We start from the raw sequence: 27,401 nt of genomic DNA, 5'->3' as shown, positions 1-27,401 counted from the left end.
GCTGCTCAGACAAAGCAGTGGATTGGCTCACTACCCTCCAACACAGTGCCTGCCTGGAAATACCATTTCACTGCCAGTTATACAGATGCTGTATGCCTTTCCAGGGGCCCAAATCAGGCGAAGAAATGAAACATACATGTTCACCTTATAGAGGAAACACTTGAACCACTTCACAGTGCAGCTCTAACATGCAGAGAGTTTTATACCCTGATTAAACATGACTGCTTCACCTCCCACATGGCTAAAAAAAAAACCAAAAAAAAAAACCTTAAAAACAAAAAAACAGTGTTTAAGAGGTTGTCGGTATTTGATCTCCACTGCTATTCTTCTGGTACCCATGCAGAGATGTGGGAGAGTTTAGGGGGGCTGGCAGCTTGCCCAATAGAGGTAGTATTCCAGCTTTCATTTTTAAATAAAATGGAAGGCTTATACTTGTACTTTCCAACACATGCCCTATAAATTGTAAATAATGCCAGTACAAGAAGATGACTGGCACTCGCTACTTTACTTTAACAGGTGGTGTGAGGCCTGGCATTACTGTTCATTCAGCCAAACCACTTAACAGGAAACTATTTTTATAAATATGAACTTTTGAGCAGTATAAAGAATGCATTCATTAATTGCTGAATGATAAAATGTTTCTTAATAATTTAAAATGGGTTGACATACTTGATTTGACAGATGATTTATGTATCAACTTAGCCAGAATTGTGACAATATCAATAAAGTCTCTTGCTATATGCACAGGCATGAGCCAGTCAGCCAGGGGTAGTGAGATTCCGGACTGCTAGAATGAGGCATTTCTCAAGCAACTGAGAAGCAAGAGCGAAACATAGAAACATAGAATGTGACAGCAGATAAGAACCATTTGGCCCATCTAGTCTGCCCATGCACACACTTACACAATAGTTAATTTTTGTTAGGACACAATTAACCTACCAGTATATTTTTGGATTGCGAGAGGAAACCGGAGTACCCGGAGGAAACCCACGCAAGCATGGGAGAATATACAAACTCCATACAGTTAGGGCCATGGTGGGAATCGAACCCATGACCTCAGTGCTGTGAGGCAGTACTAACCAGTAGATTTACATACTCACAAATGGAAATGAGAGTTTGGGGTCTAGCATGATTATATATACAGACAGCAGTAAAGCAGACCAGCACCAAAATATTTTACAAAGGCTCACATTAGTCAAATGTGATATCACTGTATGTGACTCTCTGACAGCTGCAATGCATGAATAGTGGAATAAACTCATTATTAAAATGAATGCCATATATGTTTGGGAAAAGCACTGAATGTGATGTAGTTGACAATCAGGATGCCAGCGATCAGCAGACTGGCATCAGAATCCTGACACCACTCAGAATACCGATGCTGTAATCCCAACGGTCACAATCCCCGAACCTGGGTATGAAGGGGAGGGTTAGGACTAGGATGCGGGAGGGGAGGTTAGGATTAGGCACTAGGGGGAGAGAAGGATTAGGAAGCGGAAGGGTAATGTCACGACTGGCCGGCCTCAATCTGAAACTCGCCACCAGTAGTTTACGGTTACCTCAGCATGTGCGGTTAATGAAACCCAGTAACTGCCACCAGCAAGAGTTAAACTTTTAGTGATACCACACTTGACAATCTCTACACAGAGTGATTAATACACCCACTTACACTTAGGTACATAGCTTTGACCTCACATGCTCACAGATTCAGAAATCTAGCACTTACGTAAAAGAATTTAGGCGATTCAGATGTGGGGGTACTTCACAATTTAGGATTGTTCACCTCCAGTTCGTGGCTGATTTCCCACAAGAAATTAACACACAACATTGAGGGAAAAGTGCAATTATACCCTCACAGCTACACTCGTTCACGGCCACATTTTTGTTTTTTACTGGTTCAGTGCTGGACACTGGACATTTAAGGGATCGTATACACCCTCCACATAGTGGTTTTGCAACAAATAGGGGAGGCGGGAGTAAGCCCAGATGGACACAACATTCCATACCTCCTTAGAGGTGAAATTGTCATAACCTACCTGATACTTTCCTGACCTGGTCTGGCTGTTGGAGAATGAATGATTCCTATATTACAGTTTTTATTGCGGGGTTCTAGATAAGAGATCATTGACTAAATCCCTAACTCTAAGAGTCATCAATTTTCCTTTTTCCAGGTCTGTGTATAGATAGAGTCACATACAGGACACAGGCTAGCAGTTATGTTGTTCATCTAGGTGAAATAATACAACTTTTACATACTATTACATAAGATACAATTCTAATATTGCTGTCTGCATGTAAATGTCACATCCCCATCATAGGGACTGTTAGGGTTAGGCTACAGGAGGAAAGGGTTAGGGTTATGCTGTGGGAGGGGAGGGTAAGGTAGAGAGTAAGGATTAGGGTTGGACTATTTACCAAAATGTTTCAGGATTCTGACTGCCAGGATGCTGCTGTTGTTATTCTGACACTTGGCATTCTAACTTTTTGAAAGGGTCACTTACTGTACATTTGAGATTAAATACATACCTATCTGTACAGTAAACACAAATATATCTATTATATAATGCCCTAGAGCATTTGTCTTACTGCAGGGAAGCACCTCCCTCACCTCACAGCCCTCACTGGCCGGCAGACTTCCAAACACAGCTTCACTTCTGTCTACTTCCCCCAGCACTGTTAGCACAGGACTGTTTCTTCAAATCAGCATCTGCAGCCAACACCTCCCCCCACTGGCAGCCCACAGGTGACATGAGGGAACAGTCTAGTCCTAACAGCATCACCCCTGTGCTCCCCTGCACCCAGGAAGGGGGTGGGCACAGATACGAGAGAGACTGACATTAGGGACAGATATGAGAGAGAGGGAGAAGCTAGGGTGTGAGGGGGCAGAAGAGAGAGAGAAATACATAATTGGTAGTCAGGGGGCAGTGCTGTGAAAGGGGGAGACAATGAGGTAATGTGGATAGAGATTAGAGACAAGTAGACAGGGAGTAAGTGGGACAGTGATGAGAGATGGGGGATTTGAAGGGGACAAAGATGAGAGACAGGGAGGTGGGGATGAGGGGGACAGAGATAAGAGATGAAGAATAAAGCTGGGTACACACCTGGCAGATCTATCTGCCACTGTCTCGGCGACTGAGCAGCTGATTCTGCTAAGCATACTTACTTACTTATTGCCCACTCAATGTGTCTGTGCTGATATCACAACTGGGCAGTTGAGATGTCAGTCACCGCTGGTTCTCAGAGCAACTGTACGGGCGGTCAAGGGGTGTGTATCCAACATAAGGGAGGAAGAGGGATAGAAATGAGAGATGGGGAGGGATGATGGGGTGAGGTTGGGGCGGGCAGACATGATACACAGGGAGACAAGGTGGTGAGAGGGACAGAAATGAAAGGGGTAAAGGGGTACAGATATAGGAGACAAAAAAACACAAAAACTAATGCCGGGCACAATAAGTATCGACCCGGCACATGATGGGTCCAAAATACTAGTTTACTATAGAAGTGTGTTACTTAAATTATAAAACTTAAATTACAAGTCAATCAGTCTAGACAGTATATATCCAATTGTACTAGAAGTAAGAGTAGAGCTTGCAGCACCATTAGCCAATTACTGCTAACAGGTGATTAGAGAATGAGGACTGTAGCGCCACTACAGAAAAAAAAGCTGATGTGAAGAATATGATATATTAACTAAAGAACTGTGAATCTAACATTATTATTTTTATTAGAAAGAAATAATAAATGATGACCAGTGTCAAACAAATGACATGAGCCATGTTATCTACAAGTAACAGATCAGAGAGGATCAGCAGATATTGAGCAGATATTGCATATTTACATATTAGCAAGGCTTTTGATGACCGTATTCCATGATAAATTTATTTTGAGACAGAAAATTGTTTCAAATAATTTTGAATTGGTTAAAAAACACAAAAACCAGAGTGTTGTAACCAGTGATGTACCTAAGGGAAGTAATGAGTCCTTTTCTTGTTTTCATTACTGATGTTACTTGTGGTCTACAGGGTATGTAGTCAAAATGTAGACAGTCAAAAGACAATCAAAATGTTGACAACAAAAAGGTGGACATGGATATAAGGTCGACACAGTCATAAGGTAGACAGTTAAAATGTAGACACTGTAAAAATGTCAACAATTAATAAATGTCAACAGTCAAAATGTCTACAGGGTCAAAATATAGACACAGTTAAATTGTGCTGCTAATAGTCGTCATTTCAGATGCCTGTGAGAGCCGTCAGTTGAGATGCTGCTAGGAGCACTGAAATAGTTACATGTGGGGTTACCCTCCACATTCATAACCAGCCATAGGCCTCTCAGTCTGAGCTGGTACAGGAAATTTTAGACATACCTATTTTATCAATGTCGACAATTTGATTGCCTATATTTTAATAGGGTCAAATCGATATTCAAAAGATAGACATGTCTGTATTATGAGTGATTCTCGTAAATGAAATAATTATATTTTCTAAACAAAATGCATGAGACTCTAGTAAATGAAAAAAAAATATTTTATAAACAAAATGCATGAGGTCCCGCCCCCAGTGGTATACATAAAAGTTCATCTTGGAGCATTCAGTAAAAAACATGGGCAATGAAAGTATCATCAGTAATATAAGTAGTGGTCAGCTTGGCAGCTCAGTAGAGGAGCATCTTACCAAAGTCTAAGGATCCTGAAGAGGCAGATTTGCCCAAGGGAGAGTCCAACCTTTTGGACCATATGAAGTCAAATTTAACCAGTGCATTTAACAAGTACATTTCTGGCTGACTAGACTACTTTTTCTTGGCTGACAGTCACAGTAACAAGTATCACTCATTCAGCCAAGCTTGGGGCATGAGGACCAATGGCGCAGCCACCATAGGTGCAGGGAGTGCAGCTGCTATGGGGTCCAGAGCTGAGAGGGGCCCACCTTCCCTGTGTTACATACATTTTTCACCATTGTGTGATACATAGGGGCCCCTACAACCTTTTGCCTTGTGGTCTGCAATACAACTAGGTAAGCCCCTGGACCTGCCCGTTGTAATGTAGAATAAAATGAACTGGAGGGAATTATAATTTTCATACTATGAACTGGGGCACTGTAATGTGGCACAATATGAAGTGAAGAATTCAAAGGAATGAACAGAACAGGACACCTGCCCCTAACTGTTATTCTTCCGGCGCTGATATTAATTGAAATTAATTAAAGTGTATCAAAAGCAGCTGAGTAAGACAACTAGCTAGGTTGCCAACTATATAAAGCAGAGAAAAAGTATATACTCCGCGCTATATGTACACTGTATCAAGTTAAACTAAAGTGTGCAGTCTGTCATATAGAATAATTGACTCAGTAGAACTAAAAAGATACTTATCAATAAATTCTTTATCCAATATCGTTAAAAATGACACATTTTGAACAAAACAAGCAGCATATACTTAGCAACAATTAATTAGTAATAATCAGAATTAATATAGCATACAATATAGTAAGAATTCTTTGTTATAATGCCATATAAAAATGAATACACTGGCGTCCCAGTGTTTAATAAAATGTCCCGCAAGGAATAATCACAGCCTTGTTAATGATGAACTTTTATATATGATGATGTATATTTACCCATGTGCTGGTTCCTGAGAATTTGAAAGAACAGGGTCCGTTTAGATATCTGTGCACATATGCGGGTATAAATTGCTTAAGCTAATGAAAGCTGGTTTGAAAAATGCCGTGTAGTACGGCTGTACTCCGGATAAATAGGATTCTTGACAACCTGTGTACAGGGCTCCAAAGAACTCACTTCCTCGCCACGGGTGTTAGACCTCACTGCGGAGGCCAGAAGCAGTCACTCAGTGCGGGTGAGCGGAGTACCGGACGTCTGCAGCGCAGCACGGAGATCGATGTCAGGGCTCCTGCTGAAAGCCGCCGGCTGGAGCGCCCGGCATTTAACCAGACCGTAGTAGATTGTGGCTGTGAGAAGCCGTTAGCAAGGTCAATCATGCTGCAGACGTCCGGTACTCCGCTCACCCGCACTGAGTGACTGCTTCTGGCCTCCGCAGTGAGGTCTAACACCCGTGGCGAGGAAGTGAGTTCTTTGGAGCCCTGTACACAGGTTGTCAAGAATCCTATTTATCCGGAGTACAGCCGTACTACACGGCATTTTTCAAACCAGCTTTAATTAGCTTAAGCAATTTATACCCGCATATGTGCACAGCAGTGATGTGCGGTGGGGTGAGGCAGGTGAGGCAGAGCCCTTCCTGTCATACTTACGTTCAAGCCAGAGTTTTGACTGTATAAAGTATATGAAAAATACAAGGAATATGTTTGAAATATCTTCTTTGTATTATTCTAATCATTTTTATAGCCAAAACTCTGGAGTAAAAAGTCTAAGGCAGGTGAGGCAGTGCCTCACCTGTATATCTTTTCCGCACATCTCTGATCAAAACTCACCAAATTTCAAGGAGTTTATACTGCTGCACCTGTGTATAATGCCCAGATGTACCCTTTGGCTCATATATTTCGTGTAAATCTGATCTGGTGCTAGCCAGTGCCTCCTGAGCCATTTAGCTCACCGCACGTCCCTGGTGCACAGATATCTAAACGGACCCTGTTCTTTCAAATTCTCAGGAACCAGCACATGGGTAAATATACATCATCATATATAAAAGTTCATCATTAACAAGGCTGTGATTATTCCTTGCGGGACATTTTATTAAACACTGGGACGCCAGTGTATTCATTTTTATATGGCATTATAACAAAGAATTCTTACTATATTGTATGCTATATTAATTCTGATTATTACTAATTAATTGTTGCTAAGTATATGCTGCTTGTTTTGTTCAAAATGTGTCATTTTTAACGATATTGGATAAAGAATTTATTGATAAGTATCTTTTTAGTTCTACTGAGTCAATTATTCTATATGACAGACTGCACACTTTAGTTTAACTTGATACAGTGTAGATATAGCGCGGAGTATATACTTTTTCTCTACAATATGAAGTGGAGGCACTATAGTGTGGTATAATATGAACTGAGGTACTGTATTGTGGCATAATATGAACTGGGGGCACTGTAATGTGGCATAATAAGAACTGGGGAAACAATGTCATAACGTGAATTGGGGGTAATGTGTTGCATAATGTGTACTGGCAGACCTACAATGTAAAATAACGTGAACTAGGGCACTACTATGGATAAAAAAATTAACTAAGGCACTACTATGTGGCATACAATTTAACCTGCTGTGGTGAGGTGTCTCTCTAGAAGCATTGGGACATGGGACACTTCAAAATGTTGCTATGAGGCCAACAAAGTTCTGGCTACATCCCTGACGAGGACCATACATATTCAGGCAATACAGACTAAAATTGGAGCATTACATATTGTCTGGTATACAGTACTTCTCTTGGAGATGTTTATTGAGGATACCCAATAGGCACTTCCTAGGAGTAGAGAGAGAGAAGATATATCCTGTCTCATTCCCTGTCAGAGCACCTGCACCTCAGGAGGTGCCACAAAAGAAGGCTTAGATTTCACCTCAGATTCTGAACATTTAGTCAGGTGGAATCACTCCTCCCTCCAAGTTTACAAAGTCAGGGACATTCAGCTACTGATTATGTTTATCTAAATATGTCATATGTCATACTGTTTAAATTGACCCATCATGGCATATTCACTGATCTTAATAATACTAATGTATTTTTTTTTTTTTTTTATAAAAACACCTCTCCAATAAATTTCCATATTGAGTTATTTAAAAAAAAAAGTTTCTTTTGTTCCAAGGTTTATCCTATACTCAGAACTCTTCCAAGAGTGTACACAGTCTAGTTCTAAACTGAAAATGAAGAAGACCCAATATGGAGAGTGCTATTTGTTAAATTGTATATATGTGTTTATCTGAGAGATACACGTGCTGCTAAGGGGGGATATTTACTAATATTAATACTGTCAGTGTGGTTATAGAGTTGGATTACTTGAACAAGAGTTGCAGAATTGAATGAAATCTTTGACCTGCCCTCTGCCCCATCATCACTCCATAAAATATGAAGGGCTGTCATCATAGCTCTAACATGAACATTTCTTTATCATCTCATGTGTTACATACCTGCAGCTATCTGCGGTCTACTTAGTGACAGCGAAAGTGATCCCGGACATACGCACTGCACCATCCCTGTGTTGTGTAACTTAAGCACCAGTATGAAGACTATTTTTAGTATTAGATAACATCCTAACCTGCTGTTAGCATTCAAGTGCACAAATTGTCTTACTTTCACTGAATTTTTAGTTCTCAAAAAGTAATAAACAACCAGTGCAGTGAATTACTGTTGCTGGTAATCTATACTACTACCAATCATTCTAAAAAGAATATAGGCAACTTTGCTTGCACAAGTTACTGCTCTTTGGGGCTGATTTCGAGGTGGACACTATAGTAAAGCTGCTGCACCTTTGTACGCAGCACTGTGTTAAGTAATAATACACCCACTGTTGGCTTCTCTGATCCACTGTTGCCACCAAGGATGCAGCATCAGATCAACTGCGTGACCATCGGACTTCTGAGCCACCCTCAAGTTACTCAGGATGACTAGACAGTTTAGAGAGCCAGTGTTCACCTGCTGCTCATGCTGAATCCATGCTGTGCGCATGCACACTGAATGTATTCAGCGCGGGGAGGGGAGCTGCCCAGTTGCTCGGGAAACGCTGGGCACGCCCCCAAAATGACAGAGAACGGGTCCCTTTGGTGAGGCCATGCCCCTTTTCGGCCATGCCCCTTTTAATGTAAAAAATTTGGAGGTATGCTATATGGTAGACATATTCAGCATGCACACTCTTTGCTGGCTTTATGGTACACCCCTCTGAGATACTGGAAAGGGGAGTCCGAAGGGCAACCGTGGGGGTGAGTGCGTGCACCTTGAATTACTACCCCAATCCCCTCTAAATGGCCAAGGTTGTCACAACTGAGGGCCTGAGCTGACGGGAGGCAGCCTCAGTTGTAGGGGCTGAGATGTACCGGAACCTGGGAGGTTGTATCAGACCCCTGGACATGTCAGTAACATGAATAATAACTGCCCGAAAGCGTGACCACGACAACTTGGATAAAAGTCAATGATGTTTATTATGACAACTCCGCAACACAGCAGCAGTAAAAGAAAACGTAAAAGTCAGCAAAGAATAAATACAGTTCCTGGGTACTACAGGATGGCAGGAGCCACAGGGCACTGGTAGTGTGAGATAGTTCTTATAATCTTCTAGATGGAAAGTCCTTACCAGGCCCGACTGTAGCAATGGAGATAACCCAGGATTGTGCCAGCTGGTGTTCCAGGAAAAGCTGGGTTGCTGAAGATAAAACGGCTGCTGTGGATACTGGCTGGAACCAGACTGTTGTTAGCACGGAGTGGATACTGGCTGGAACCAGTTAAATAAAAAATGAACTTGGGAGCGATGAAATATAAACTGAAATGTAGAACTTGAGAGCGGAGAAATAATAATACCGGTGGAGAGTGGTAAAGTGTAGAAAGGACACCGGCCCTTTAAGAGAAGCTGTACTCTGCTGGAAGCTGAGCTGGAAGCAGGTAATGTTGTAGCTGGAAACAGATGAATCCACAATGGATTGGAGAGTCAGGCTACACCGCAGGTGGAATGCTGGTGCGGGTCTCTATGGTGGAAGTCTTGAGACAGGAGCTGGAACCTGGAAGACAATCACAGGAGAGAGACAAACAGGAACTAGGTTTGACAACCAAAGCACTGACGCCTTCCTTGCTCAGGCACAGTGTATTTATACCTGCAGCAAGGAAGGGATTGGCTAGGCAATTATGCAGATTATCAATACTGAGAACAGATTGGTGGAAATGATCAGCTGACAGAATCCAAGATGGCTGCGCCCATGCAGACACTTGGAGGGAAGTTTGGTTTGTAATCCATGTGGTAATGAAAACAGTAATGGCGGCGCCGGCCACCGGAGACAGGAGGCGCCAGGCTGACAGATGCACATCCAACCACGCGGACACAGCGGAGGCCGCGGCTGACGTAATCGCCACTCAGACACTCTGCATGCAGAAGTTCAGGGACGGCGGCGGAGGCCGCGGGAGACGCCATGCCAGGTGTAATATGGCGTTTACTGTGACAGCGTCCCAGAGTGACAGGAGAGGATACAGGAATGTACACATCAGGATAACAGATGGGATCCGGTCCTGGAGCGCTGAGCCAGCCTTAGGAGGCATCTGATGGGTAAGAAATGGCGTCCAGATACCCGGATCGTGACAGCACCCCCCCCTTTAGGAGTGGCCCCAGGACACTTCTTTGGCTTTTGAGGAAACTTGGAATGGAATCTCCGGACCAAGGCAGGAGCATGGACATCAGAAGCATTGGTCCATGAACGTTCCTCAGGACCATAACCCTTCCAGTCAATAAGATATTGTAGTTGACCGTAACGGTGACGTGAGTCCAGGATCTTGGCCACTTCATACTCAACGCCTCGTTGAGTTTGGACTTTCGGAGTTGGAGGAAGTGAGGAATGAAACCGATTCAAGATCAGCGGTTTCAACAGGGAAACATGGAATGTCCTGGGTATTTTTAAGAAGGGAGGCAACTGGAGTCTGTAAGCAACAGGATTGATGACTTGTTCAATCTTGAAAGGACCGATATAGCGAGGTGCAAACTTCATACTGGGAACTCTTAACCTCAAATTCTTCGTGGATAACCATACTCGATCACCCACCTTGAGAGCAGGAACTGCTCGACGCTTCTTATCCGCAAACTTCTTGTACCTGAACGATGCCTTGAGCAGAGCTGATCGTACGCTCTTCCAGATATTGGCAAACTGATGCAAGGTGATATCCACTGCGGGAACAGAAGTTGCTGGAAGCGGTTGGAACTCAGGGACTTTAGGGTGGAATCCAAAGTTAGTGAAGAATGGTGTTGAAGCAGATGAAGAATGATACTGGTTGTTATGACAGAACTCGGCCCAGGGGAGTAATTGAACCCAGTCATCTTGAGAGGAGGACACATAGATGCGGAGGAAGGCCTCCAAGTCCTGATTCACCCTCTCGGTTTGACCATTGGTCTGAGGATGGTAAGCCGTGGAAAACTTTAGCTTGACTTGGAGGACTTGACATAAACTTCGCCAGAATTTGGCTGTGAATTGAACTCCTCGATCTGAGATAATTTCTTCAGGAAGACCGTGGAGTCGGAAGATCTCTTGTATGAATACTTGAGCCAACTTGGAAGCTGACGGAAGACCGGTGAGAGGAATGAAGTGTGCCATCTTGGTGAACCGGTCAACTACCACCCAGATGGTATTGAACTTGTTGCACATGGGTAAATCTGTAATAAAATCCATCGACAAATGGGTCCAAGGTCGACGGGGAACAGATAGTGGAACCAGTTGCCCCGCAGGCGACTGGCGGGATACCTTATGTTGAGCACACTTTGGGCAAGATGCAATAAACTCCAAGACGTCCTTTTTCAGAGTTGGCCACCAATAGGACCTAGAGATAAACTCCAGGGTTTTTTGGATACCTGTATGTCCGGCAAAACGGGAAGCATGGGCCCAATGCATGAGCTTCTTCCTTAGCATCGGTTTCACAAAACTTTTCCCTGATGGGGGCGTAGAGTCCATCCCTACCGTGGAGAATGCCAACGGATTTATAATAGGATGCTTGTCTGAAGACTCTGACTCATTTTCTTGCTCCCATGAGCGGGAAAGGGCATCGGCCTTGCGATTCTGAGAGCCCGGACAGAACTGGAGTTTTAAGTCGAACCTGGAAAAGAAAAGTGCCCATCTGGCCTGACGAGGGTTGAGACATTGTGCGCCTTTCAGATATAAAAGGTTCTTGTGGTCTGTAAGTATGGTGATTGAATGAGAAGCTCCCTCCAACAGATACCTCCACTCTTCTAGAGCGAGCTTGATGGCTAGCAACTCCTGGTCGCCAATGGCATAGTTGCGCTCAGCTGGGGAGAACTTCCGGGAGAAGAAACTGCAAGGGTGTAAATGGCCATCTTTAGCCCTCTGAGATAACACCGCTCCTACTCCAACGGAGGAGGCATCCACCTCTAAGATGAAAGGAGAGTCGATGTCAGGCTGTTTCAGAACAGGCACAGAGATGAACCTTTGTTTTAAAAGATGAAATGCTTGCATGGCTTCTTCAGACCACTTGGACGGGTTAGCACCCTTCTTAGTGAAAGCAGCAATAGGCGCCACAATGGTGGAAAAGTCTCGTATAAACTTTTGGTAATAGTTGGCGAACCCTAAGAACCTCTGGACCCCTTTGAGGGTTAAGGGTACCGGCCAATTTTGGATTGCTTGTAGTTTCTCAGGATCCATCTCTAGTCCGGAACCGGACACAATGTACCCTAGAAACGGAATGGACTTGACTTCAAAGACGCATTTTTCTAATTTGCAATAGAGATGATTGACACGGAGACGGGACAGAACCTCTTTAACCCAAAAACGATGTTCCTCTAAATCGTTGGCAAAAATGAGGATATCGTCTAGATAGACCACGACATGACGGTATAGAATGTCTCTGAAGATCTCATTGACAAAATGCTGGAAGACAGCTGGAGCATTGCTCAATCCGAAGGGCATGACGAGGTACTCATAATGTCCGTCACGGGTGTTAAAGGCGGTCTTCCACTCGTCACCCTCACGGATCCGGATGAGATTGTATGCACCTCTCAAGTCCAGCTTTGTAAAGATGGTAGCTCCGCTAACTCTGTCAAAGAGCTCAGTAATCAGGGGTAAAGGATAACGGTTCTTGATGGTAATGTCGTTCAAACCTCTGTAGTCGATGCACGGCCGCAGACCACCATCTTTCTTTTTTACAAAAAAGAAGCCTGCGCCGGCTGGAGAAGAAGAAGGTCGAATGAACCCCTTTGCTAGGTTCTCTTTAATATATTCCTCCATAGAATGCGTCTCAGGCAGAGACAACGGATAAGTTCGGCCTCGAGGTGGAACCTTCCCTGGAACGAGATCAATCGGGCAGTCCCATTCTCTATGAGGAGGAAGGATATCAGCAGAAGCTTTACTGAACACATCCGTGAAATCTTGATATGGAGGAGGTGGAACATCAGACGACCTGGGGGAGGAAGAACAGACAGGCAATACTTTAAACAAACATGTCTCAGCACAGGAGGAACCCCATGCCAGGATTTGCGTAGTCGTTCAATCAATTGTAGGATTGTGAAGACGGAGCCATGGAAGGCCCAGGACCACAGGATGTGTGGCTCTTGGAATCACTAAAAAAGAAATAAGTTCGGAATGAAGAACTCCCACTCTCAGACGAACTGGTAGAGTCCTTAAAGAAATAACTGCATCAAAAATTTTGCTGCCATCCACGGCAGTTAAAGAAATGGACGAAGGAAGTCTCTCGGTGGGTAGGGACCACCGTTTAACATAGGCTTCGGTAATAAAGTTCCCAGCTGCTCCGGAATCAAGGAGGGCAATGACGTTCCGATAACGTTGAGCAACTTGAAGCGAGACTGGGAGATTACAATCTTGAGGAGATGGAGAGGAGATCATTACTCCTAGCCGGCCCTCTCCTTGGCGAGCTAGGATTTGGAGTTTCCCGGACGTTTGGGACAGGCATTAATGGTGTGAGACGGAGCTGCACAATAGAGACAGAGAGACTCGGAGAGACGTCTTCGGCGCTCAGCAGGAGTTAAACGGGAACGGCCAAGTTGCATGGGCTCATCTTTAGATGGTGACAGTTGACGAGGAGGAGGAGCAGAAGATTTTGGAGCAGATGATCTTCCACGCTCAGTTGCTCTCTCTCTGAAACGTAAATCAACTTTCGTGCAGAGTGAGATTAGCTCATCTAACTTAGAAGGTAAGTCTCTGGTAGCTAACTCATCTTTAATACGCTCAGATAAGCCATGCCAGAATGCAGCATACAGGGCCTCGTCGTTCCATGCCAGTTCGGATGCCAGGATCTGGAACTGTATCAGATATTGTCCTACAGTACGTGACCCCTGGCGTAAACGGAGAATCTCGGATGAAGCTGAGGTTACCCGGCCTGGCTCGTCGAAGATGCGCCTGAATGTTGACACGAAGGCAGTGTAGGAAGATAGCAGGGTGTCGGACCTCTCCCATAACGGTGATGCCCAATCAAGGGCTGAGCCACTGAGAAGAGAAATAATGTAGGCAATTTTTGTACGGTCACTGGGAAAATTGCCAGGTTGTAGCTCAAACTGAATCTCACACTGGTTGAGAAATCCCCTGCAGAATCTTGGAGATCCGTCAAATTTTGCTGGCGTTGGAAGATGAAGACGTGGAGCAGAAATGGGTAAGGTGGGTGGGGTTATAGCTGGAGTCACTGTGGTTGACGCACCAGACGCGCCTGATCCACGGAGAGTTGTCTGAATCCCATCCAGCCGAGTAGAGAGATCCTGGAGACAGCGGATGATGTGGCCCTGTGCAGCCTCCTGTTCTAGTCGGGCTGCCAGTTCTTGCATCGGCCTGGCCGCTTGATCCTGGTCTCCGGCTGGATTCATTAGGTCAGTGCTTACTGTCACAACTGAGGGCCTGAGCTGACGGGAGGCAGCCTCAGTTGTAGGGGCTGAGATGTACCGGAACCTGGGAGGTTGTATCAGACCCCTGGACATGTCAGTAACATGAATAATAACTGCCCGAAGGCGTGACCACGACAACTTGGATAAAAGTCAATGATGTTTATTATGACAACTCCGCAACACAGCAGCAGTAAAAGAAAACGTAAAAGTCAGCAAAGAATAAATACAGTTCCTGGGTACTACAGGATGGCAGGAGCCACAGGGCACTGGTAGTGTGAGATAGTTCTTATAATCTTCTAGATGGAAAGTCCTTACCAGGCCCGACTGTAGCAATGGAGATAACCCAGGATTGTGCCAGCTGGTGTTCCAGGAAAAGCTGGGTTGCTGAAGATAAAACGGCTGCTGTGGATACTGGCTGGAACCAGACTGTTGTTAGCACGGAGTGGATACTGGCTGGAACCAGTTAAATAATAAATGAACTTGGGAGCGATGAAATATGAACTGAAATGTAGAACTTGAGAGCGGAGAAATAATAATACCGGTGGAGAGTGGTAAAGTGTAGAAAGGACACCGGCCCTTTAAGAGAAGCTGTACTCTGCTGGAAGCTGAGCTGGAAGCAGGTAATGTTGTAGCTGGAAACAGATGAATCCACAATGGATTGGAGAGTCAGGCTACACCGCAGGTGGAATGCTGGTGCGGGTCTCTATGGTGGAAGTCTTGAGACAGGAGCTGGAACCTGGAAGACAATCACAGGAGAGAGACAAACAGGAACTAGGTTTGACAACCAAAGCACTGACGCCTTCCTTGCTCAGGCACAGTGTATTTATACCTGCAGCAAGGAAGGGATTGGCTAGGCAATTATGCAGATTATCAATACTGAGAACAGATTGGTGGAAATGATCAGCTGACAGAATCCAAGATGGCTGCGCCCATGCAGACACTTGGAGGGAAGTTTGGTTTGTAATCCATGTGGTAATGAAAACAGTAATGGTGGCGCCGGCCACCGGAGACAGGAGGCGCCAGGCTGACAGATGCACATCCAACCACGCGGACACAGCGGAGGCCGCGGCTGACGTAATCGCCACTCAGACACTCTGCATGCAGAAGTTCAGGGACGGCGGCGGAGGCCACGGGAGACGCCATGCCAGGTGTAATATGGCGTTTACTGTGACAGCGTCCCAGAGTGACAGGAGAGGATACAGGAATGTACACATCAGGATAACAGATGGGATCCGGTCCTGGAGCGCTGAGCCAGCCTTAGGAGGCATCTGATGGGTAAGAAATGGCGTCCAGATACCCGGATCGTGACAAAGGTGATGCAATTCATATCACCACATCACAGTCTCATCCCACGCACTTTACTGCAGAGGGCTGTCTACTAGGTAGGACACGGGATGATAGACAAGCATGCCATGCACAGTTCCATGTTAACAACACAGATGCTGAACTAAATTAATTTACAAGTATTCCACCTGTTTAATTTGCCATTGAGAAATGTTGCTGCAGATGATATTTTAGTCCAGCCTACATTCATTTGGAAACAATATGTGCTATGAAAATAATCATCCAGTTATTGCTGTGTTCTAGTTCTCGGTCACCTCTGATTGGACAAGTAACATGGTTGCAATATTCACACAGTTTCACTTACTGCCCACCTAAAATCATTAACTGCTTACAAGTTAGCTGCATTTTTGTTGTGTAATACAAAAATGTAAGTAAAGACTTTTTTTCTGCAGTACACATATGTCCATTACTGCATTTATTAATATAGGTGGAAGCGCTATACTGCCTGCACTACAAAAACTAAAGTGAATCCATTGGTCACTACAGAAAAGTGCCCACACTTGACAATAAGTTAACCTGGCAGAAAGCTTGCTAATTCTGAGACGATGCGTACAAACAGTCGGAATGACAGATGAAAAAAAAAGTTTCAAGAAATCAGTATGTGTGAAGTGAGGACGTTTAGTACAATGGAAAGAGGAGGAGGGTTAAGGTGTGTACACAAGGTGCGATTTTTCTTACGATTTTGACTTTATATTCAAAATCGTAAGAAAATATAGTACATATTGCACCGTGTGTATAGTCCTTGCGATGCCGATGCATGGTTCTGCGGGATCGGCATTGCAAGGAAAAATAGACTGCGCAGGCAGCCCAACATTGACTACATCGATGGGGCCGAGCTCCGGCCACATCAAATAGTCAGTGGCGGGCTGTACAGCACAGCGCACCGTGTGTGCACACATTATGAAGTAGTGGGCTTATAGGGATACGTTGGGCTGGGTTTGATGTGGGAAGGGAGATATTTAGTAAGAAAACGATGACAAGTGAGGTGAGATTAGCATTAACAAACAGTACATATTATACCATAGATACAATACATTAGTATAGATGGAACTGCATATTATTCCAAATATAATATGAAGTATGGCTTTTTCAATAATACACATAAAACAGGCATTTAACAGAAGTTATAAAAATTTTGATCATATAAAGGTTTGCAAAAAAATAATAATTGCTATTTGTTTATTTTGCGCATCACCCATGTCATGGCAACCTGGCCGCAGAGTGAGTAAATGGACAAAGCTAATGAGGGCTGATGTTCTCCTGCTCTCCAATAGTCTAGAGACGGAGGCCTGGTCAGCATAATGACAAATACAACTTAGATGATTAAATCTGAAGCTCAAATATCATAAGCTTGAGTATCTGGTAAAATGGTATTTATATGCTATTTCTGTGAATTGGCAGCATGGGTGTGGAGCTGAAATGGGTTCACTTTGTCTAGGCGGACTGCTGCCAGCAGTATAAATTGCTGTCTTCCAGCCACTTCGTGGAATTCATCATCACTACTAGCCTGACATATGGAAAAGCACAGATCACCTTAGAGGCCAAAGACAGAGAGGTTCAGGACATATTTTTAGGTAGAAAATTAGTCTGGGTTTGGAATGTTCCCCTAAATCTGGAAAAGAAGACATTCCAGTGTCAGAAAAAAAAGTGCCGGATAAAAGTTTCAAAGATGAAAACAAAAGGAAGGAGAAATTCCCATTTTCGTACCCAACAGATGCAATTCATTACATTAATAATAGGAGGTATTGTGGTCCAAAAGGCTCATATGTCTGGCAATAATTTAACTGCTTACTGCTGTATTATCAAAGCATTTTTCAAATCTTACAAAAAAAAGTATGTTTTAATACTTTCTTTATGCTATTATCACATTTGCTTCAAATTTGGAACTTGGCAAATGTGTTTTTTATTTTACATTGAGCCAGGTTATTAAAACAATATGAGGAATTATGTTAAAGAAACAAGGGAAGGAGAAAAGGCAATTACCAATTTAATGTTAAATTAAACATAATAACTACAAACATGCAATATAATATGTCCCTTGCAACATTAAAACCTACCTTTCTCAGATGGGCACAGAATAGGTGTATATATAAAAAAGTATACTTTTTAAAATAATATGTCATCTGGGAATTAATTTGGCTCTTGAAAAAGTCAAATACTGCATTGCATTGTAGAATCATGCAGACATGTTTCCCACCCATACAGGTGGTACACTTGCTCATCTTGGCCCTCATTCCGAGTTGTTCGCTCGCAAGCTGCTTTTAGCAGCATTGCACACGCTAAGCTGCCGCCTACTGGGAGTGAATCTTAGCTTAGCAAAATTGCGAACGAAAGATTCTCAAAATTGCGAATAGAAATTTCTAAGCAGTTTCTGAGTAGCTCGATACTTACTCTGCCACTGCGATCAGTTCAGTCAGTTTCGTTCCTGGTTTGACGTCACAAACACACCCAGCGTTCGCCCAGACACTCCCCCGTTTCTCCAGCCACTCACGCGTTTTTCCCAGAAACGGCAGCGTTTTTTCCCACACACCCATAAAACGGCCAGTTTCCGCCCAGAAACACCCACTTCCTGTCAATCACATTACGATCACCAGAACGAAGAAAAAACCTCGTAATGCCGTGAGTAAAATACCAAACTTCTTAGCAAATTTACTTGGTGCAGTCGCAGTGCGAACATTGCGCATGCGCAATTAGCGGAAAATCGCTGCGATGCGAAGAAAATTACAGAGCGAACAACTCGGAATGAGGGCCCTTGTTTTGTATCATTGTATCTGCTTCTTACTATGCACACACCTACTGTATATCTGCCATTACAGATGATGGATGGTGAACCGTGAAAGGTGAAACACATTTTCAATAATATTTCATTTAGCTAAACACATGAAAATATATATACTGACTAGTTACCAGACAATCAAAATGATGGAACAACATAACGGTAATATCAGCGCCAGTGACTGTGCGCGCCTAAGCGGAGCAATGCATGAATTGCTCTGTCGGACGCCATCTAGTGGCTGCCAGCATGCAAAACACTTGAATTCCCCCCATAGAGGTAAGGAACAGTGTTAGCCTTTTTTTTATATAGGATATAAGTTAACCATTAGAGTGTTTTAATTATGATGATTAAAGTCTTATCAACAGCAAAAATGCACAGGGGATTAGAACAATAGTAGACAACATTATTAATCCATTAACCAAGTATTACATACAGTGACATCACAAATTATGTTACTGATGATGTCTGAAAGAATATTCTAAACATTATCTACTACAGCACTGATCACTATAACAACTGCCATGACAAAGTATTTTCCAACAGAATACTAAAAATAAAAAAGATATGGAATGGGGCTATTGACAAGGATTTACTTACTAAAGAGTAATAAGTCATAAATATTGCAAAAATTATAATTGTTGCAAGATTATGAACAAAATAAGCAAATATGGGCTGGGATGTAATGAAGTCCGAGTTCGGCGGCTGTGCGAGATGCCGGCGGAAATCATACTTTATTACATCCCGGCCATGCTATTTAATAATGCAATAATGCTGGAGGGATCACAGATATCCAGTGTTCTCTAAAGTACCGCTATCCCAATAGTTCTCTATGGTGATGGTGAAATAAAAATTTTTACCTAGATCTGAAGAGCTTAACTTTTTAGAACTTGTCTCAATAGTTAACACCAGGGGGAAAATGTAATATGGTGTGAGAATCAGAAAGTGAGAGATTTTGGTAAAATTCTCCTGGGTTTTTTTTTAAATGGCAATCATTCACATGGCAAAACCAGGTTGATTTTGCTATGTAAAAGATTACCATTTAAACAGGAGAATTTTACCAAAATCTCTCACTTTCTGATTCTCACACCCTATTACATTTCCCCCATGTGACAATTTCGTTAGCTGGTTATTCCTTTAGGAAAGCATGGCCACAACATGCTGCATGTTCCTCCCCATTTCTCTTCTGCCTAACGTTTCTATGTACACTACATGCGTTGCCTGATGGTGGTGTATGAGCAGTGGTATGTCCGGGTCAGAACCAAGAGCACCTCCAGCGATGGCAAAAGCTATCACTAAACTGTAAGCTCTTCACTGAAACACTATCTTGTCCAAGGAGGGATTTCTTGGTAAAATGTCCTAAAATATAATCTCTTAATGATGCAAATAGTGGCCATAAGCAATTTATTATTTATTTCTTTATTATTATTTATTAACAGTTTCTTATATAGCGCAGCATATTCCGTTGTGCTTTACAATTAGAACAACAGTAATAGAACAAAACTGGGCAAAAACAGACAGAGACAGAGGTAGGAAGGCCCTGCTCACAAGCTTACAATCTATAGGGAAATAGACTTTGGTTAACCATTTTCAGTGGTTCACTTTAAGTCCATGTATGCTTCTATATTCTTAAATAAACCTATGAACTTTGATACCAGATACTATAGTTCCACTTTCATTTCAGATAGTACTTAAACTTTTTATTACTTCAAGGGGATGAGGTCCTGTGCTATAGGACGAAACGCGTTGGGCCTGGAATTTGCTGCTTAACCCTGAATCTCCCTGAGTGGACAGATAAGCTGTTTTTATTTATATTTCCTGTATGTTTGCTACCTGCATTTGCTTCAGGATTTTACTCTTATTTGTCATACTTTCGCCATTAGATTGGGAGTTGTTGTTTTAGCCTTCTTTCCCTGAGTGGACAGATAAGCTGTTTTTATTGATTTATCTTGTACGTTTGCTACCTACATGTGCTTCAGGATTGTTATTAAATTGCCTTTTATCTTAAGCATTATCTCACTCAATGTCTGGGACCAGCAAGGTTCCTAACTAAGAAATAATTGGTTTATGCAGTACACACTATGGGGGTAATTCCGAGTTGATCGCTGCAGGAACTTTGTTAGCAGTTGGGCAAAACCATGGGGGTCATTCCGAGTTGTTCGCTCGTTATTTTTTTCTCGCAACGGAGCGATTAGTCGCTAATGCGCATGCGCAATGTCCGCAGTGCGACTGCGCCAAGTAAATTTGCTATGCAGTTAGGTATTTTACTCACGGCATTACGAGGTTTTTTCTTCGTTCTGGTGATCGTAATGTGATTGACAGGAAGTGGGTGTTTCTGGGCGGAAACTGGACGTTTTATGGGTGTGTGCGAAAAAACGCTACCGTTTCTGGGAAAAACGCGGGAGTGGCTGGAGAAACGGAGGAGTGTCTGGCCGAACGCTGGGTGTGTTTGTGACGTCAAACCAGGAACGACAAGCACTGAACTGATCGCACTGGCTGAGTAAGTCTCGAGCTACTCAGAAACTGCACAGAGAAGTCTTTTCGCAATATTGCGAATCTTTCGTTCGCAATTTTACTATGCTAAGATTCACTCCCAGTAGGCGGCGGCTTAGCGTGTGCAAAGCTGCTAAAAGCAGCTTGCGAGCGAACAACTCGGTATGACCACCCATGTGCACTGCAGGGGAGGCAGATATAACATGTGCAGAGAGAGTTAGATTTGGGTGTGGTGTGTTCAATCTGCAATCTAAATTGCTGTGTAAAAGTAAAGCAGCCAGTATTTACCCTGCACAGAAACAATATAACCCACCCAAATCTAACTCTCTCTGCAAATGTTATATCTGCCCCACCTGCAGTGCACATAGTTTTGCCCAATTGCTAACAAACTTGCTGCTGCGATCAAATCAGAATTACCCCCAATGTTTCCTTTTTTTCTTCTTTTTAACTTACATGCATCAAAGTGTCATCAGAATTGAAGACGTGTAGAGAGATAAGTTGTTCTCTGAAATATTTCACACTATTTCATGTCTCACATGGTGAATTATCACGCATTTAACCATTTGTATGCCAAAACACCAGTAGGCGCTCTTGTGCACTTTATTTTTGCACACACACACACACACACACACACACACACACACACACACACACACACACACACACACACACACACACACACACATATATATATATCTATCTATCCAGGCCTTAGGAGAAGTACTCAATGTTTCTGCATATGGCTTGACCCCAGGAGGGGTAGCTGATATTTTGACTCCAGAAGGGAAGTCCAATGTTAGGACTCCAGAAAGCATATGTGATGTTCAGACTCCAGAAAAGTTGTGCCAGGTACCGAACCCAGGAGAGGAGTCTCTTGTATGGACTCCAAGAGAAGAGTCCACTTCACCGACCTCAGGTGTGGGGTATGATGTTTGGACTGCATAAGGAGCATCCAAGCCTGGAGCCCCTGAGGGGGCATATGATTGCATAGTCCTAGAAAGAGCATTGCATTCTGCAGTTCCTGAGAGTGCATCAGATCTACCTGAAACCCATGGAAGGAAGGTTCCTCTGAAGGAGGGAGTTCCAACCAAGAGCCCTGAAGTGGTGACTCCAGTTCTGGCCTCTGAAAAAAGGATTCTAGTCATGACCCTTGAAGAAGTAGCTCCTGTCGTGACCTCAGCAGGGGAAATTCCAGCTGAGACCTTAAAAGTGGTGATTCCAGCTGAGACCTTTGAAAGGAAATTATCTGTCCAGACCTCTGAAAAGAGGATTCAAATAGTGACCCTTGAAAAGGTAATTCCTGTCATGACCCCTGCAGGGGAGATTCGAGCTGAAACTCCAAGAGGGGTAATTCAAGTTGATACTTCTGGAGGAATAATTCCAGCCAAGATCTCTGAAGACAGAATTCCAGTCGACAGCCCTGTAAGGGGAAATCCTGTCTTGACCGTTGTAGTGGAAAGTCCTATTGAGATCTCAGGAGAGGAAATTCCTGTTGTGACTCCAGAGGGAGGCATTTCAGTCAGGACCCTGGGGGGAGTTAATGCTGTCGAGTCCCTTGAAGCGAGAGTTCCAACTGTGACCACAGGAGGGGTGGTTCATACTTTGTCCATAGAAAGGACTTCTGAAAAGACTTCTGATCTAGCTTCCGACCCTGTAAAAACCTGGGAAGAAACTCCAACCATGAAGTTCACAGACTCCTCCTAACGACCAAGATCCAGAACCAGCTCTCTTCTATGGGAAACTGGAACAGTATCACAAATTAATGCTAAAGATAGTGGAGACAGCTCCACTTTGTACTTCTCCAGAAGAAATTGTGTTACTAATTCTTATGTCTTTCAGAGGGAAGGCAAGAAAATGGACTAACCAGTTAATCGAGTCTAGTGATCCTGTTCTGCAGAACGTGGATGCCTTCAGCCAGGCGGTGATCAGGAAGTTTGGTGGTCCTGAGTTAGTACCTTCTGAATCTCCTGAGAGTTCTATGTCTTTGAGCAAGGATTCAGGTTCTAACAAGAAGAATCAAGTTTCTAAGGTGGTCATTCTGAGTTGATCGCTCGCTAGCAGTTTTTAGCAGCAGTGCAAATGCTATGCCGCCTCCCACTGGGAGTGTATTTTAGCTTAGCAGAAGTGCGAACGAAAGGATCGCAGAGCGGCTTCAAAGTTTTTTTGTGCAGTTTCAGAGTAGCTCAAAACCTACTCAGCGCTTGCGATCACTTCAGACTATTCAGTTCCTGTTTTGACGTCACAAACACGCCCTGCGTTCGTCCAGCCACGCCTGCGTTTTTCTGGCACACCTGCGTTTTTCCGACCACTCCCTGAAAACGGTCAGTTGACACCCAGAAACGCCCACTTCATGTCAATCACTCTGCAGCCAGCAGTGCTACTGAATAGCTTTGCTAGACCCTGTGTGAAACTACATCATTCATTGTAATAGTACGTCATGCGTGCGCATTGCATCGCATACGCATGCGCAGAAGTGAAATTTTTTTGCCTCATCGCTACACAGCGAACGAATGCAGCTAGCGATCAACTCGGAATGACCATCTAAGAACCAAGTGTCTAAGGACTGTCAGTCTCAGGTTGTTCACAGCTCAGTACCATCTTCGCCTAGACCACAAATCCGGATATTAACTGCTGGCTATGCCTCTCTGTCTCCATCCTGTGAAGTTATTATGTCATGAGTCCCGCATATGCTAAATCTTGCCATGCTTCTTCTTCCGTACCATCTATTCCAAAAGAGAAAACCGTAATCCTTCCTTTAGATGTGGACTACTCAGATTATGATTCTGAAGCTGATGAAATCCCTCTGGTTGAAGGTACCTTCAGTTCGGATAACACATTTGGAATTACTGTATTCAGACCTAATCAACCTGGAAAAAAGAAGAAGTCTCATCAGAGACATTAAGTTGTCTTCTATCCATGTTCTTGTTGTTCTCAGTTTCCCTTGGTCCAGGTAGGGTGTACGGAGTCCACCCTTGAAGGGGGGAATACTGTCATGTGCAGCATCAGCAAACCTGTCAGTTCTGCTTTCAGCATTGATCAAGCAACTGGATGCTGCTGCTGCTCTCTCTTCTTTGTATTAAGGTTGTTCCTGGTCACTAGGATACTAGCTGCACAGCTGATGTGGAGTACCTCGTTAACTAATATTACTCATGTTTTGGTGGTTATTGTTATAACTTACCTCTGCTTAAGTTTGTGGAACTACAGGTCACAGCTAGCTCCTGCATAGTTGTCTCCCAGTGCCTCAGCTCCTGCATTCAGCAACTGACTCCACAGGTGTCTGCATTCTGTAATTACAGCTGGTTACCTGAATCCTACTATTCAGCCTGTCAGCCTGCTCAGTCTGCACTGCAACTGCATGATAATAAGAATTTACTCACCGGTAATTCTATTTCTCGTAGTCCGTAGTGGATGCTGGGAACTCCGTAAGGACCATGGGGAATAGCGGGCTCCGAAGGAGGCTGGGCACTCTAGAAAGATTTATGACTACCTGGTGTGCACTGGCTCCTCCCACTATGACCCTCCTCCAAGCCTCAGTTAGGACACCGTGCCCGGACGAGCAGACATAATAAGGAAGGATTTAGAATCCCGGGTAAGACTCTTACCAGCCACACCAATCACACCGTACAACTCGTGATACTATATCCAGTTTGACAGTATGAAAACAACTGAGCCTCTCAACAGATGGCTCAACAATAACCCTTTAGTTAACAATAACTATTTACAAGTATTGCAGACAATCCGCACTTGGGATGGGCGCCCAGCATCTACTACGGACTACGAGAAATAGAATTACTGGTGAGTAAATTCTCATTTTCTCTAACGTCCTAGTGGATGCTGGGAACTCCGTAAGGACCATGGGGATTATACCAAAGCTCCCAAACGGGCGGGAGAGTGCGGATGACTCTGTAGTACCGAATGAGAGAACTCCAGGTCCTCCTCAGCCAGGGTATCAAATTTGTAGAATTTTGCAAACGTATTTGCCCCTGACCAAGTAGCTGCTCGGCAAAGTTGTAAAGCCGAGACCCCTCGGGCAGCCGCCCAAGATGAGCCCACCTTCCGTGTGGAATGGGCCTTTACAGATTTTGGCTGTGGTATGCCTGCCACAGAATGTGCAAGCTGAATTGTACTACAAATCCAGCGAGCAATAGACTGCTTAGAAGCAGGAGCACCCAGTTTGTTGGGTGCATACAGGATAAACAGCGAGTCAGATTTTCTGACTCCAGCCGTCCTGGAAACATATATTTTCAGGGCCCTGACAACGTCTAGCAACTTGGAGTCCTCCAATTCACTAGTAGCCGCCGGCACCAAAATAGGCTGGTTCAGGTGAAACGCTGACACCACCTTAGGGAGAAATTGGGGACGAGTCCTCAACTCTGCCCTATCCATATGGAAAATCAGATAAGGGCTTTTACATGATAAAGCCGCCAATTCTGACACTCGCCTGGCTGAAGCCAAGGCTAATAACATGACCACCTTCCACGTGAGATATTTCAGATCCACGGTTTTAAGTGGCTCAAACCAATGTGATTTTAAGAAACTCAACATCACGTTGAGATCCCAAGGTGCCACTGGAGGCACAAACGGGGGCTGAATATGCAGCACTCCTTTTACAAAAGTCTGAACTTCAGGTACTGAAGCTAGTTCTTTTTGAAAGAAAATCGACAGAGCCGAGATCTGTACTTTAATGGAGCCTAGTTTTAGGCCCATATCCACTCCTGCTTGCAGGAAATGCAGAAATCGACCTAGTTGAAATTCCTCTGTTGGGGCCTTATTGGCCTCGCACCATGCAACATATTTTCGCCATATGCGGTGATAATGCGTTGCCGTAACATCTTTCCTGGCCTTAATAAGCGTAGGAATGACTTCTTCCGGAATACCCTTTTCCTTTAGGATGCGGTGTTCAACCGCCATGCCGTCAAACGCAGCCGCGGTAAGTCTTGGAACAGACAGGGCCCCTGTTGTATCAGGTCCTGTCTGAGCGGTAGAGGCCACGGGTCCTCTGAGAGCATCTCTTGAAGTTCCGGGTACCACGCTCGTCTTGGCCAATCCGGAACCACGAGAATTGTGTTTACTCCTCGCTTTCTTATTATTCTCAATACCTTTGGAATGAGAGGCAGAGGAGGAAACACATAAACCGACTGGTACACCCACGGTGTTACTAGAGCGTCCACAGCTATCGCCTGAGGGTCCCTTGACCTGGCGCAATATCTTTTTAACTTTTTGTTGAGACGGGACGCCATCATGTCCACCTGTGGTTTTTCCCAACGGTTTACCAGCATCTGGAAGACTTCTGGGTGAAGTCCCCACTCTCCCGGGTGGAGGTCGTGTCTGCTGAGGAAGTCTGCTTCCCAGTTGTCCACTCCCGGAATGAACACTGCTGACAGTGCTAGTACATGATTCTCCGCCCATCGGAGAATTCTTGTGGCTTCTGCCATCGCCATCCTGCTTCTTGTGCCGCCCTGTCGATTTACATGGGCGACTGCCGTGATGTTGTCTGACTGGATCAGCACCAGCTGGTGTAGGAGCAGGGATTTTGCTTGACTTAGGGCATTGTAGATGGCCCTTAGTTCCAGAATATTTATGTGAAGGGAAGTCTCCTGACTCGACCATAGTCCTTGGAAGTTTCTTCCCTGTGTGACTGCCCCCCAGCCTCGAAGGCTGGCATCCGTGGTCACCAGGACCCAGTCCTGTATGCCGAACCTGCGGCCCTCTAGAAGATGGGCACTCTGCAGCCACCACAGTAGAGACACCCTGGTTCTTGGAGACAGGGTTATTAAGCGATGCATCTGAAGATGTGATCCGGACCATTGGTCCAACAGGTCCCACTGAAAGATTCTGGCATGGAACCTGCCGAAGGGAATTGCTTCGTAAGAAGCCACCATCTTTCCCAGGACCCGCGTGCAGTGATGCACTGATACCTGTTTTGGTTTCAGGAGGTCTCTGACTAGAGATGACAACTCCCTGGCTTTCTCCTCCAGGAGAAACACTTTTCTCTGGACTGTATCCAGAATCATACCCAGGAACAGTAGCCGTGTCGTCGGAACCAGCTGTGACTTTGGGATATTCAGAATCCAGCCGTGCTGGTGCAGCACTTCCTGAAATAGTGCTACTCCCACCAACAACTGTTCCTTGGACCTCGCTTTTATTAGGAGATCGTCCAAGTACGGGATAATTAAAACTCCCTTTCTTCGAAGGAGTATCATCATTTCCGCCATAACCTTGGTAAATACCCTCGGTGCCGTGGACAGTCCAAACGGCAGCGTCTGAAATTGGTAATGGCAATCCTGTAC

General features: G+C 44.2%; 1 protein-coding gene across 7 annotated transcripts in view; it reads right to left on the bottom strand.

The window, feature by feature from the left end:
* The window catches only part of BMPR1B (bone morphogenetic protein receptor type 1B), an 804,535-nt gene that overhangs the window by 291,355 nt on the left and 485,779 nt on the right, over positions 1-27,401 (bottom strand). The window lies entirely within an intron of this gene.

This window comes from Pseudophryne corroboree, chromosome 1 (assembly GCF_028390025.1).
Source record: "Pseudophryne corroboree isolate aPseCor3 chromosome 1, aPseCor3.hap2, whole genome shotgun sequence".
Taxonomy (NCBI): domain Eukaryota; kingdom Metazoa; phylum Chordata; class Amphibia; order Anura; family Myobatrachidae; genus Pseudophryne; species Pseudophryne corroboree.
Note: the sequence above shows the minus strand (reverse complement) of the source record. Positions and strands in the feature narration are given on the sequence as shown.